Here is a 13,359-nt window from a genome sequence, read left to right as displayed (position 1 = left end):
ATGCATTCCAAAACTAATTTCGAGCATTGGACTAATGTGGGGTACCCTGCCGCATGTGCCAATCCACTATCTAACAACCTCTGAGCTGTCAAAGTTTTGTCCTTCTTTTCCATAGATTTCCAAAAATCCGGAAGGTTTACATTTCCCAATTTCGTATCACCAATGTCTGGAAGAGTACATTTGAGAATGGGTGCGTAATCATGTCCCAGATATTTATACTTCATTATGCTTAACTAATTTTTACCAAATTCACTTGTAATCATTTTATTCATGAGTTGGAATCTCTCTGAGGTATTCTGTCACACTTTGATGAAGGTTTGCACGCTATTTGTCAAACAATGTGGAATTCAAAATTACCCCTGCCGATTGCATTTGATTGAAATTTTGTAAAGCCTTTTTAGCAAAGGTTATCTCGTTTATACCTCGCTATTGTTGCCTTGCATGAGACTCCATTTCTTTAAGGCATTTTGTCAAACAAGTCCTTTGCATTGTTTATGATCCCACTTTTTTTTTTACGCATATCTCTCATTTCTGCGTAGGGATGAAAGCGCAATCTGTCTCTTACTAAAACATTTGTCATTTAATGGCCTGCCATCCAGCTCGATAAGCAATATCATCAAAAATATGCAGCCTCTATTCATATACGATCCACAGGTACTATGAAAACACATCCATATGACCACCACATGTCTAAAATGACTTCATATTAATAATATTTTTGGTGCCTTCGAGATAGCCACTGTGGGCATGAGGATCAAAATGCAAAGAAATCTCACAATTTTAGTATGTGTGAGAGCGCTTTATCAAATCATGAATTTTGAGAGATTCCTTAACAAATCTATTTTGTGCACATTCTACAACCATTTAATGTCATTCCTTTGGCATCTCTTTGAGGTAGTCTGTCAAACAATTCACAATTCAAGCCTTCAAATTGTATTAGCTTGGAAGTTACTAAGGCTTTTTCAACGAAATTCTTTTATGCACAGTCTGAAATCATTACATTACTTGAGGTGATATCATTTTGAGGCATTGTGTCAAACAAATCAGAGGCATTGCCAAAGACTCCACATTTTGCATACATTTCTACCAGAACGTTTTTAACTATAAAACCTCTATTAATTGTGCTTTGATGGGTGCACATAATCTGTTCCAAAGAATCCATATTGGCATGACCAGGATGAACTCGACCTTATTCATGTTAACTGTATTTGCTTAAAAGATCTCTAAAACTTGATTCAATAAATCCAATCTATGCTTTTCCTGTGATTATTCCATTCTCCATGAGGCATTTTGTCAAACAAATCAACTACAAGCTGTGCAAGTCGCCAATGGAGGTCATGGGCAAGTGGATTTAGTCTTTACACCTGCAAACTTGTAATGTCCCCTTTTAGGAGGACACTAAATCTTGCCCAATATACTTGTAGAATTATTGCAGGTTATGTATTTTCAGTCTGCTGTGGTAATTTGGACAGATTAAATTCGATGTTGCTTCCCTCTTTAAATGCACAGGTCTGCTGTTTATATCAATATGATCTACTACCAATACTCGGATATATATACGTGTGTATGAGAATCCTTTCTATTCCATCAAGTCTTCTTCTCTGGTTATTGATTCAATGTTCCCTCTTCTATTCTTTCAATGCTTGCTTTATTATTGTTTGCAGATTTGTATTTGTGTTATGATCTCTTTGGTAAATGCTCATATCATTCTTCCAGATTTTCTTATTATTCTGATTTACGTCTGCTCCTAGATCTGCTTCTAATGTTTCTGATGTTTTGTTCTATTCCATGGATCCTTCCTTCTAAAATGAAAACTTCTCTACTTTATATCCTCCAATGTGAGGGAGAGGTCACACCTCTTCATTATGGATGCCCTTTGGCAAGAGGCACACCCTTTCACCATTAGCACCCTTTGAAACAGGGCAACTCTTCATCACTTCTGCCCTTTGAGAGGGACACAACCTTTCACAAACAGATCTGCACTTTTTATTTAAATCAGATCTTCACTTCTGATTCCCAAATTATCCCCCTTCAAATGAGTTTCATTCTCCCTTTTATACTTCATATTTGGGGGAGACACAACTTATCATTTCATGCCTTTTGACCATTCATTAACTTAATCAAATTTTAACTATATTTAATTATATATTTTTTAATATTTTAATTTAACTTTTTTTTATTCTTTTGTATTTTAATTTTATTATTATTATTTATTATTAAATTATATTTCAAAGTGGGGACATTACAGTCCGCCCCACTCAAGATTGCTTGTCCTCAAATAATGATCAATTTAACAAAAATTTTCCAATGCAAGGATTCCTAACTAACCCTTGAAGATTTGTAATCTTAAGACAAGTTCTCTCTCATCAAATGTAATTGCAAGAACTATGTTTGGTTATTTCCTTGAGACAAACAAAAATCCTCATTCATTGAGAAGAGGATTAGAAGCATGACACATATATATGTAAGACCTTAATTGCAATACTTTTTCCTAGATAAACTCATCTTTCTAGGTCAACGAAAAATAGAATTCACAATGATAGAAATCAGTAATCATAAATATTCATGCAGTAGATATTCCCAACACGGAGTATACACATAAAACACGAAGCATACACATGAAAACACAAAGTATACACAAAGTAGACACATGGATATATTCAAATACAAGCATACACATGTAGATATAGTTTACTTAGTCCACAAGAAGCGGGAACGTCCAACCAGAACCAGATCCATCCTTGGGCCAATCAATCTATTATTTTACTCACGAGAGGCAAGAGTGTCCAACCAGGACCAGAACCATCTCTTGAAGTAACCAATCCACAAGAGGCAGGAGCATCCAACTAGGACCAGAACCATCTCTTGGGCCAAATCACTTTATCCACAAGAGGCAGGAGCGTCCAACCAGGACCAGAACCATCTCTTGGGCCAAATCACTTTATCCACAAGAGGCAGGAGCGTCCAACCAGGACAAGAACCATCTCTTGGGGCAATTCACTTTATCCACAAGAGGCAAGAGCGTCCAACCAGGACCAGAACCATCTCTTGGGCCAATTCACTTTATCCACAAGAGGCAGAAGCGTCCAATCAGGACCAACACCATCTCTTGGGCCAATCATTATTCCATAATTCACAATAAATCTCTTCCACATATTTTCTATAAAGTCTTCCATAATCGGATCATAAGATTGTCATAAAGAATCCACAATCTTTTCTCAAAAATCTGTTACCAACTCTTCATATACTTCACCTTAGATGTCCATAATATTCTCTCTTAATCTAGTGTATATATTCTATACTTGATTGTCTTCTTTGCAATATACACGTATGTTTAACAATCTCTTATATTGTCTTGCCATATTTTGGACAGAGTTAATATATCCCTTCTCGTTGATTAGAATGCATAATCGATTTATCCTTAGTAGGCTGGCAAGATCATGCTCTGATACCACTTGTAATGTCCCCTTTTAGGAAGACACTAAATTTTGCCCAATATACTTGTAGAATTATTGCAGGTTATGTATTTTCAGTCTGCTGTGGTAATTTGGACAGATTAAATTCGATGTTGCTTCCCTCTTTAAATGCACAGGTCTGCTATTTATATCAATATGATCTACTACCAATACTCGGATATATATACGTGTGTATGAGAATCCTTTCTATTCCATCAAGTCTTCTTCTCTGGTTATTGATTCAATGTTCCCTCTTCTATTCCTTCAATGCTTGTTTTATTATTGTTTGCAGATTTGTATTTGTGTTATGATCTCTTTGGTAAATGCTCATATCATTCTTCCAGATTTTCTTATTATTCGGATTTACGTCTGCTCCTAGATCTGCTTCTAATGTTTCTGATGTTTTGTTCTATTCCATGGATCCTTCCTTTTAAAATGAAAACTTCTCTACTTTATATCCTCCAATGTGAGGGAGAGGTCACACCTCTTCATTACGGATGCCCTTTGGCAAGAGGCGCACCCTTTCACCATTAGCACCCTTTGAAACAGGGCAACTCTTCATCACTTCTGCCCTTTGAGAGGAACGCAACCTTTCACAAACAGATCTGCACTTTTTATTTAAATCAGATCTTCACTTCTGATTCCCAAATTATCCCCCCTTCAAATGAGTTTTGTTCTCCCTTTTATACTTCATATTTGGAGGAGACACAACTTATCATTTCATGCCTTTTGACCATTCATTAACTTAATCAAATTTTAACTATATTTATTTATATATTTTTTAATATTTTAATTTAACTTTTTTTTATTCTTTTGTATTTTAATTTTATTATTATTATTTATTATTAAATTATATTTCAAAGTGGGGACATTACAAAACTACAATATATTGACAATTTCTAAAGTCTTTTCATTAAATACATTTCACAGATATCCAACAATCATCGGATTCCATGAAATGATTTCTCTTTAGGACACTTTGTCAATCTGTACTTTCATCTTCTGTATACTTTGATAAATGCATATCTCTGATCCAAAAAGCATGTTAGTGAAAGTGGTGAGGATTCTGGCTTCACACAGCCAAATGCATTTTCTTGAAAAGTTTATAAAATCTTCTCAACAAGTTTGCTGTGTGCATTCTTTGTGAGCATAACATGTTATGAGAACACATTTGTATGAGGCATTCTCATTTAATAGCTCACACACCTCTTTTCTACATCCATTTCCAACTGTGATATTAGATAAAAAACCCCTTTCCATCATACTTTAATGGATGCCAATGCATTGTTACCATGGCTGCTTGCTCTCCAACCCTCTAAAGATTCTTGAAAAAAAAACTGTTACAAGCTTCTTGAAATAAAAAACTTTTAAAACCCTTTAACCAATTAGGTTGAAAAGTTAGGAAATCCAAGCAATTGAGCCTAAGGTTAGATTTGCTCAAAGTTTGAGCAATCTTAACCTTTTAGAAATTGGGATTTTGCCTTTTCAAAGCAACAGGTTAGGATTGCTCACTTTTTGAGCATTTTTAACTTTTGAGGTTAGAAATATGAAATTTTTGAGCAACAAAGGGCATTGAGCAAAGGATCACTTGCAAGTTGCAACTACTCCATCAGAACCTACATAAAGATTTTTTATTGCTCTTCCTCTCAAAAAGAGCAAAATGGGAAATATATTGAAAACAATTTTAAATATTTGAATTATTTTCAAAAGAATATTTCAAATATTTCCTATTAGACTTTAATGCCTTGGTTTAGGAATAATGACCACAACTTTCAATTGGTAAGGAGTTAGGCTCTGAAATTCGAAACATGCCTTCAAGGTAGGAAAATGAGCATATACCATCATTTAGTTCTCAAGACGAAACCTAGGGTGAGGGATTTTAATTGTTTTAGAGCGAGGGACATCAAAATTTGAAAATTTAAAATATAGCAAACTGTGAACTGGGTTCAGGCAAAAAGTGGTCATATGGCACAAAATTATGCTTAGGACATGTTCACAAAATGATTTCCCTCAATTCTTGTTATTTTCAAAACTCATCCATTTTTCACATTTTGACTAACATATTTATGATTGACAACAATGTAGGTTAAAAATGACAACCTTGGATCACATGCTCACTCATTTTGCAGAGGCACATAATTGAGCCTTCATACAACATTGGGACCAATTTGAAGTTCAAATTTTGGGTATTTCAAATATGAGGCAACATTAAGCAAGATTTTGTCATTACATAGTTACCATGTTATAGAAATATGGACTGAGTACTTGTCCCCGTATACACAACTTCTGGTGACTGCATTTATATAAAATTTAGTCATCTCCTTATTCGTTTACTCGCATACCCTAATTTGATTGGCATCCCTATCCCAATACCCATATCCCCATATCTCCTGGTAACTATGTGTTTTGATTTGATTAATTCCTTGTGTTGTTTAACATGGTGTTTTTCAGGCCTTAGAATATAATGTCTTCGATCTGAGAGGTTATGATATAATTATAAGCAGGGCACTAGTAAGGGCGTAACTAGAGTTCGTACCCCTCTCACTGCCATAAAGAAGACCATAACTCCCTCCAAGTGGCGAGGTTGTAAAGTTAAAGCCTACAGACATGACGTTAGTAATGGATACTCTAATTTTAATGAGTGCATTATATCTAGTGTTAAACACGGTCCATAATATCAACCAAACTTTAAGAAGTAAGAGAAAACGATTCATTTAAGCAGAGTTATACAGTACTATATTTCCTACGTTTTCAATGTTTCTTTTGATGTTTTGTAATGCAATAGGCTACTTTATTTCAGGCATTTTAAAAGAAAAAGAATAAACGAATTATTCCATAATTTGTCAAAAAAGAAAAAAAATTTAATGCAAAGTTCTGGTCCTGATTAGATTTCATGCGTTTGGACATAGTGCAAATCCGACGCATGAAAGCAAAGTCGATTTGAAAGTTAAAAAGGAGAAACCCAGCCATTTCCCCGTCCAACCATGCACTTTCAATTCAAAGTGAAATAAATAAAGATAAGAAGTGCAACTTTTGGCCATTCTTCTTACCTTAACCTGCGCAAGCGCAAAGCTTCATCAGCGAATGCATTTATAGCGATATCACGCCATTTTTTGAAGTAAATAACGAAGAAATTAATGGAGCGTGGCCTCTGTTCATGACGATGAATGCGAAGAATTTGTGTCGAAATAGGGTTTAGTTCAAAGTTAGTACGTATAAAAAAGTAATCATGATAATTAAAAGATTATATTGCACAAGAAATGGTATGCAAGTGGTACTTACGCGATATGAAGTTGTGGCCATGTTTTATTGGAATCTCACCCACATCCAACAATGTTATTTTTTTCGGTTCATGTTTTGGTTGATATTTTAGATTTATAACTTTAGCATATACTTTAATTATTGAGGTGTTTTTAAAGTTTCAATTCATTATCTTTTATCATACAAAAATTTTAAATGATTTTAATTTAGTTTTTAGATTTTTTAATTAAATTAAATTTTATATATATAATTTTTTTAAATAAAGATTATGGGAGTAACTTTTTTTTTTGTTTTTGTTTTTGTTTTGTTTTTTGTTTTTTTTGTTTTGTTTTGTTTGTTTTTTTTTTGTTTTTTTTTGTTTTTTTTTTCGTTTTTTTTTTTTTTTAATTGTTTCTCAAGATCAATAATCTTGAGGTCTAATTGTTATTTATCGATACAAGTGTCAAAAGTTTGAATTATACATTTAAGAGTATGTATAGAAAGACGTTTTGACATCATCAAATAATTATGAATTAGATTTGATGTGGATCATACATGTTATCTTCACAATGATTTGAAGCAATATCGATGAGCTAGCAAAAGATGGCGTGGAAGATATGCATGGCAAGTGAAAGGTTATAGATTTGATTGATGTGACAGAAAAGACTTTGATAACAATAGTCATGGGATGACGTGGTGATGCCTCATGGTTTGAAATTGGTAGTAGAATTAGTGTGCATGCAAATGAAAAGAGAAAGTGTGGCAAAATTATTAGAAAGAATGAATGGATGCATGTGAAAGCTTGTCAGCTTTAGCTATGTGTAAATTGAGAGGAGCTTGCTTTGCATGAAAAAAGTAAAGTGCTAATTAATACATTGAATCAAGTCCCAGTTGAGAGGTATTCCATCAGATTGCAACTAGACGTCTTGTTGTGGCACTTAAAAAACAAAATAGCATTAAAAGAAAAACATGTGCATGTGATTTTTGTGCAGCTTGTTGTTCAAAGGTAGTGGTTGTGAGTGAACCAAAAGGTCCATGTGCAAGAATGGGGGAATCCTCTACTATTATTGTTGGTTGTGGAATGAGTTCAATAGATGAGTTGGATGAATTTGGAGGCAATGGAGATGATGGAGTGTTGGGTGAAGTGGATGGAGATGGTGGTGTAAATTGTTGGTGAAGATTGAGTAGAAATTCTTCTTTGTTCATAGGTTTATTGTACAATTTTAATTTGTGTCCATTGACCATCAACTTGAATATGACTGGGTCAATTGTGATGAGTTGAACAACTCCATTTGGAAACACTTGTTTAATCTCATAAGGCCCTAACTAGCGTGTTTTAATTTTTTTTACCTTGTTGTCACGGTATCTAAAATCATATAACAAGGCCAACTATCCTTCTTTGAACTCATTTGTTTTAATATATTGATCCTGTCATTTTCTCCTTTGCCTTTGAACATGTTCAGTATGTTGAATTGCTTCCATGTGCATTTCATCCAATCCCTTCAATTGGTGTGAAGGATCTCGTTGAGCCTAAGCAAGATTTATTTCCAAATCCACTATTGTTCTTAGTGTCTTGTGTAATACCCTAGAAATGGTAACCTAAACCATGGGCTCCTAATCTTGACAACATCACCAAGGTCCTAACCAAAGGTAATTAAATCAACCTTGAGCACCAAATTAATTAATTCTTCAATCATTAATGTCACGTGACAAATAAATCACTCTATATTAATTAAATATTCATTTAATTAATTAAATCATTCCAAGTAAATCATTTTGATCAATTATCCTATTTATTTAATTAAATATCCTAACATATTTAATTAATAAATCACTTTGCCATTTAAATCACACAAAAAAAGGAATTAATTTAAAGAAAAAAGAGGAATTAATTTACAAAAGAGATTAATCACAAAAAAATGAATTAATCTGCAAAAGAAAGAGTTAAATTGAAAACAAAAGAAAACAATTAAATTGAGAGAAGAAATCAAACTTAAGATATTTCTTTTTCTAAAATTGAGATAACTTGAGAAATTTCAGAAAATGAATTAAATTGAATCAATCATTTTCTCTAAAATTAAAACTCAAAGCTTTTCTTGAGGAAAGAGGTTCAGTTGCATTGATAAAAATTTTGAGCAAATTAAAGAAATGTGCATGGAATCAACTAATTTTATCTCAAGTGCATGGAATCAACTAATTTTATCTCCAATGCAAACTCAGACTTATAATATGAATGCATTGAATCAAGCCATAATTGGAATCTATCTCAAGATTAACTTAATCTGATCTCTCAATTATTTCAATTAACTTGGATTGTGCTTTTTCTTGAGGAATCTCAACCGCTCATTGTTAATCGATCTTGATTGTTGATCTCTCTTTTGAGTCTCTATAAATTCAGCCTTCATCTCTCACTCAAGGCACCTTGGAGATTTATTGTTATTGTGCAGTTTTTGCTCTGGAGTCATTGAAAATATTGTGCTTTGAGATTATTGCATATTAGTTTAGCTTTTTGCATACTTAGTTTAATCATGATTGCTTGAATTCATCTAGCTTAATATTCATTTATTCAAATGTTCATTTAGCTTAATATTCATTCATCTAGCTTAATATTCATTTATTCATTCATCTAGCTTAATATTCATTCATCTAGCTTAATATTCATTCATCTAGCTTAATCTTGCATCCATTTAGCTTATTCTTGTGCTCATATAGATTAAATCCTTCATCTTGGTGTAGTCTAGTCACTGGTATTGCTTAGACAAATCTGAGAGCAAGTCTATATTCGCATCTTTTAGAAGGCAATAGGTCGATTTGTTATAGTTTTCATATTCATGATTATATATGTCTAACCATGCATGCAATGATTTATTGAAGTGTTGTGTCTTACAACTTGCAAACTTTATCCACTTTTCACACACACGTCTTGTATTCAAACTCAATATATAAATTTGTCTTTGTCCCACAGATAAGCTCATAGGGTATAATCGGCTAGTTGTTGACCCAATTCCTTTATCTTTTCTAGAGCTAAACTGCAACTCTTCTTTTTCATTTCTTCCTTCTAAATTATATTAAAGACTCGTGAAAATTTTAGGCCCTACTTCTTTTGGGCTAGATGGCTTGGTAGGTATCTTTCTTGGCTCGGAGGGGTCTTCATCCTCAATCCTATGATTGAAATCATACTGATCATGTTCCCCTTGTATCTCTTCTAACATTTTATGCTTCAGTTTCTCCTTCATTCTTATCCTTAGTCTCCCTATTTTTTAACACATTTTCCCTCTCAGAATCAATATCCTCCACATGCATAGTCTCTTGTATAGGAGTCTCTTTCTTAGACAAATTTTTCTCCCTAAAGAGGCAAGTGGAGCATCTCTCAGAGATCTGTTTCTCCTAATTCCCCTTTTCTTTTGGTTTCTTTCCTAGATGGTTTTAGTGGTTATAACTAGATTTAAATAGCCCCCAAAGACCAAGACAAGATGGATTTCACATATCCTTGGGGGACATATGCATATTCAATACTCTCATTTGGGTTGTGTAATGTGCCTCCTTCCAAAGGGTTGTCTTAAGCATCTTCTCTGACTTTTCCCATGATACCATGAAAATTTATATGGATGAATTTACAACCTATGGTAATACCTATGATGAGGCACTAGCAAATTTGGAGAAGGTACTACAAAAGTGTCAGGACCACAATCTCTCTTAGCCATGAGATGTGTTTCATCATGATGAAGGATTTGTCCTTGGGCACTTTGTTTCAACCAATGGAATTCAAGTTCATCCAACCAATATCGTAATCATCTTAGAGCTACTAGTGCTACAAAAGGAAAGAGATGTTCAAGGTTTCCTTGGGCATGCAGGATACTATAGGTGCTTCATCAAGGATTTCAGCAAGATAGCTTCACCATTCTTCAATATCCATATACAGATTGATGCATCTAATTTTGCAATTGGATTAATATTAGGACATAAGGAAGGTAATATTGAATATGGTATTTATTTTGTTAATAAAATTTTGCAAGGTGTTGAAGTCAACTACACAGTTACAGTAAAAGAAATGGTTGTAATTGTCTATGCCATAAACAAATTCAAGCATTATATCATTGGCTACCCTATTTTTATTCACACTGATTGTGCAACAATATGTTACTTATGAACAAACCAGTAGTCAATGGGAGACTCATCAGATGGCTACTCTTGTTACAAGAGTTTGTGATGCAGGAGCATCCCCAATTCATAGCAATCTTGCATCAACCAAAAACATTTTCCTTTTTGTTTTACTTCTTGTTTACAATTTCAGTTTTCCTTTCTGTGTGTCCCGATTTTGGCTCACCGAATCCTATGGAGTTGGATTTTTCTTGAATACTTGATCATCTTTCTTGCTTCTAGACCGCATCATTTTTGGCTCATTTTCTGACAAGATATCGCTATCGATTTTCTTGATAGTTTCCTGTTACCGGTTGGTGGCTCTTGTTATCGATTGCTTGGACCTATTTTGGTGATCAACCGGAACCCCTTCCGAAGCTTAGGGAGCCTTGGGTGTTGATTTCGATGTTCCTTGGTGTGTGGTCGATCTTTTCCCATGTTCTACGTTTCATCCTTTGTATTTTTCGGAGGAATCTCTTGGCAAAGGTCGGCCTTGTTATTTTACATGTTAGGTCTTGTTCTTCGGGTTTTGATCCCTTTTGGGCCGACTGGATCCTTTGGATTGATATATATAATTGTAATTGCGCATTAGAATGCAATAAAATCAGAGAATCAAGTAGCTAGACTATGCGTAGAAGATGGATCTCAAGATTCAAGGTACCAGTTGTGACCTATTTTGTATGTTCTACTAGGCTTTGTGAGTAGGTATGTTGTAACCCGATTGTTACCGGTTGGTTGTAATCAATTTTCATGCAATAAACAATTTGTTCTGCATTTCCTCCATCATATCTTTGTGTTTCTATTGTGTTTACTCTTGCTAACCGGTCTGGATTGGTCTCTTTATCAGAGCGAAGTTTCGTTCTAGAGGTTGCATGTCCTGAAATTTTATTATAGGGTAGCAGATTGCGGATCTAACCTGCAGTTGTAGAGGACTAGTGTGAACGATGGCGTGAAGAGGAGCTAGGAATGGTGGAGCACATGGGAATGCAGACCCTATTGTGATGGAGATGATGTGAGGTATAGCAGCTTGATTGGAAGTTGTGAAGACAACCTAGAGAAGAGGCTGACATATTGAAGATGTAAGTGAAGATGAAGGAGCGGAAGCCCCGACAGAACAAGAAAACCTACCGATGGTTGATCCGGATGAGGAAAGGTTTTTGAGGGTTTTGAGTAGGGAGAATACTAAACCTCATTTTACCCCATCAAAATATGATTGGAAGTTAGATTCAGATGAATTGATGGATTAGATCTTGGAGATGGAGAAGTGTTTTGATTTTGAAAACACTGCAGAAGAGAGGAAGGTGAAATATGCATGTACCCGGTTGAAAGGTCATGCATCTCTTTGGTGGGAACATTTGCAAGTTGATAGACAGAGAAGATTAAGACATGAGATCAGATGATTACTAAGTTGGAATCAAAGTTTATGCAAGCTGATTATCAAGTGAATCTGTTCAGGAAGTTACAGAATTTGAGACAAAGGGAATCTAGTGTGAAGGAGTACACCAAAGCATTTTACAAGTTGAATATCAGATCTGGACATGTTGATGATGAAGTTGAATAAGTTGCAAGATATTTGAATGGATTGCAGATGTCTATACAAGATGAACTCAGTTTGATCAAATTGGAGAGTGTTGAAGAGGCTTACCAGTATGTCCTAAAGGCAGAAGAGAAGTTAAACAAAAGACATGAGCAAAGACAGAGAGGCAAAGGTGGAAGGTTTACCGGAGGAAGATTTCAAGGAGGAAGAGGATATACCAAAGGAAGAGGAACTAGTACATATCAAAGCAAGGACAAGGAATTGAACAAAGAAGGTAATTCATACCAAAAGGATGATAGAAATTTCTACCGGAGGAGAGAACCGATTGGTTACCAAAATGAGAATTTTGGAAGACAAGACAAGAGGACATTTAGAGGAACCTGCTTTAAGTATGGAGGAGAAGGACATCGTGCATTCGAGTGTAAGAAGACAGAAACTACCGAAAGAGCAGCAGTGGTGGAAGAAAACCCCACCAGATCAGACAATAAACCAGAAGATGGATAACTGTTGGTGATGAGGAGAGCTTTGTGTTATACCAGAAGAGATGAAGAGCCCTTGCAGAGGAATAATCTGTTCAAGACCAGATGTAAGGTATCTAGTAAGTGTTGTAAAGTTGTTATTGATCGTGGTGTTAGGAATAAGGTGTCTCAACCTTGGATAATTCCTATTCTTATTATTTGTTTTGTAAAATGTATTTCTTGCAAATAATGTAATTAAGTGTGAGTGTACATGTCTAGTTGGCATGTTGATGTGTCACTCCACTTGATGTGTCGGCATCTTGAATTGTGTGTAAGGAGATCATGGCTAAAACGGTTATGACGGATTCCTATGACACGTAAGAGCTATTTCTAGGAGATTTCAATGACGGGTGAAGACATGCAAGACATGTGGCAACTGATAAAGTTGAGTACTATACACTCTTCCTCAATCGTGGGGTTCGGGGCATCGGCCCGAAAAAAATTTTTAGGGTTCCTATTTTCTCAGAGA

General features: G+C 34.8%; 1 protein-coding gene across 1 annotated transcript in view; it reads right to left on the bottom strand.

Annotated features, from left to right (window-relative positions):
• LOC131065240 (uncharacterized) overlaps nt 1-6,756 on the bottom strand; it is a 133,618-nt gene extending 126,862 nt beyond the window's left edge. The window contains exons 1-2 of the mRNA XM_057999702.1: nt 6,738-6,756; nt 6,506-6,606 (exon numbers count right to left, since the gene is read on the bottom strand). The gene's annotated coding sequence lies outside the window, so the exon portion shown is untranslated. The remainder of the gene's footprint in view (nt 1-6,505; nt 6,607-6,737) is intronic.
• Nucleotides 6,757-13,359: the final 6,603 nt, after the last annotated feature.

The sequence above is a fragment of the Cryptomeria japonica genome, chromosome 2, assembly GCF_030272615.1.
Source record: "Cryptomeria japonica chromosome 2, Sugi_1.0, whole genome shotgun sequence".
Taxonomy (NCBI): domain Eukaryota; kingdom Viridiplantae; phylum Streptophyta; class Pinopsida; order Cupressales; family Cupressaceae; genus Cryptomeria; species Cryptomeria japonica.
This window is presented reverse-complemented; position numbering and strand designations above follow the sequence as displayed.